The sequence below is a fragment of the Seriola aureovittata genome, chromosome 1, assembly GCF_021018895.1.
Source record: "Seriola aureovittata isolate HTS-2021-v1 ecotype China chromosome 1, ASM2101889v1, whole genome shotgun sequence".
Lineage (NCBI taxonomy): Eukaryota > Metazoa > Chordata > Actinopteri > Carangiformes > Carangidae > Seriola > Seriola aureovittata.
Window position 1 is genome coordinate 21,578,178 of NC_079364.1, and position 1,948 is coordinate 21,580,125.

The 1,948-nt window shown below is 38.0% G+C and overlaps 1 long non-coding RNA gene across 1 annotated transcript; it reads left to right on the plus strand.

Moving 5' to 3' along the window:
- The first annotated feature begins 465 nt into the window (after window positions 1-465).
- On the plus strand, window positions 466-1,725 carry LOC130172124 (uncharacterized). The gene is made up of 2 exons (XR_008828230.1): window positions 466-627; window positions 1,284-1,725. It is a non-coding gene; the product is annotated as an uncharacterized LOC130172124 (long non-coding RNA).
- Window positions 1,726-1,948: the final 223 nt, after the last annotated feature.

Consider the following 1,948-nt stretch of genomic DNA (forward strand, 5'->3'; position numbering starts at 1 on the left):
GGACAAACCAGATGAGAGCACAGAGACTATATAGACACAAGGGTGATTGAACACAGGTGACACACAATAGGGCAGGGCAGACAATCACCAAACAGAGAAACAGGACCAAGACAGGAAGTAAAAACATTGAGACAAACAAGGAAACCAACTACAAAATAAAACAGGAAGTGACAAAATGAGAGAATATGTTATGGTTATACACTTTGGCTATACAGCTAATGATCACTATTTTTATGAATGAGATTTTATGATTAAATATTGCTGGTGTAACCAAGGTTAAATAATCTGCATTTAAAATGCTCCATGCAGTTATTTTGAAAGGATTGTTTCCTCTGCCAGCGTATACTTCCTTTTTTTAGTAGCTTATTGCATGTCGAGATGCTGGCTCGGTCGACCAATCGGGTGTCAGCTTCCACCTGGTTAACCTCTGAGTGTGTTTTTTTTTTTTTTTTTTGAGCCGCAGCGAGGAGCGAGAGCAGCCATCAAGACAAGCAACACGTGAAACGGAAGAAAAACTAAAAGTTGATCAAAGTCGACAAAAAACTTGCTGGATAACTTCACCGCGATCCTGTGAGAGCAAGGCGAGAAGATCCTGTCATCAATAGTCACGGAGAAAAAAATGCATTGGTGAGAGATGTTTTGACCGTGCTAATGCTAACGCGAGTGCGCTAGCCGCTAACGCTAACAAACACACAATGGTGATGCCATTCACTTATGCTAAAGATGTTAGCTTTGTTATTTTGAAAGTGAAATCTTAATGGGTGCAGTGTAATATGTGTTTTGTATATGTATTTAACCCTTGCATATCTGTTACATGCTGAATGGTTATTTATGTAGATTTAAGTACCTTAATTTGTGCTTTTTAAGCACATGAATCTGCACTTTGCTAAGTGTGCACATTAAATATGTTGTTGTTGTTTAAGTACCTTTACTGGGCACTTCAATTGTTTGTAGACTCTACTGTAGGCTGCTGTTGCATGGCAGAGGGTGCACACAGCATGTGTGTTCCTTTTATTATTATTATTATTTTATGCCAATTGAGATATGTGAAGGTGAATGCGAATATGTGAAAGAGGAAATATTTTGTCTCTAATATTTTGAATCTATTATTACATATGTTGATCCTTAATAATAGTGAAGTCCCCTTTACAATGTTTCATGAGTTCAAACTGTTATTCTCTGGTAATTTAGAGAGTAATCAGGGAAATTAGAAGATGTATTCTAGCTTTTATGTGATGGTGTACTGATTAGAAGCTTGAATGTTCTGACCTTATCCACAATAGGTCAGGTTTTTTGTGGATCCTGAGAGTTCCCGACCCACCTGGAGTTGGAGCTTAGGGACTATTGGATACTTGATGGCGAGCTACGGCCCAATGGAGAAGAACTAGAGACTCAATAGCATGCAGAAGATTGGAACCCTGAACTCCAGAAACTTTGCTTCCACACACCGTCAACTCGTTCAACAGTGCGGTAGGACAAACATTTGCCACTTTCCCAGTGGACTGAGCAGTATTATCTGCTGCAAGGATTAAGTGATTGAGCTGAAGGGGTTAAATTGAACATTGAATCTAAAGACTATTGATACAGTTGTGAATTATTTTATTTTTCATTTTTATACTTACCCGGGTAAGAATTGTATTGTGTTACTGTATACCGTATAACTGTTTTCTATTCATCCTTTCCTATTTTTTATTAAATGGAAGAGTAATTCTTTCTCAAAGAAGAGATACTGTGTCTGAGTTGTTCCTGGTGTGTTGTTTGGTTCATCCTTGGCTCCATAGTTGTATCTAGAGCTTCTGATCTTACTAGCCATAGATAGATATCACATTTGTTCACTACAGCTTCTTATATATTTTGTAGCTCCACCAAAAAGGGTTACATTATATTTCGACATCAACCCAGCATGACCAGAGTGTTAAGACCAGCTATATCGTAACTCACCTACTGT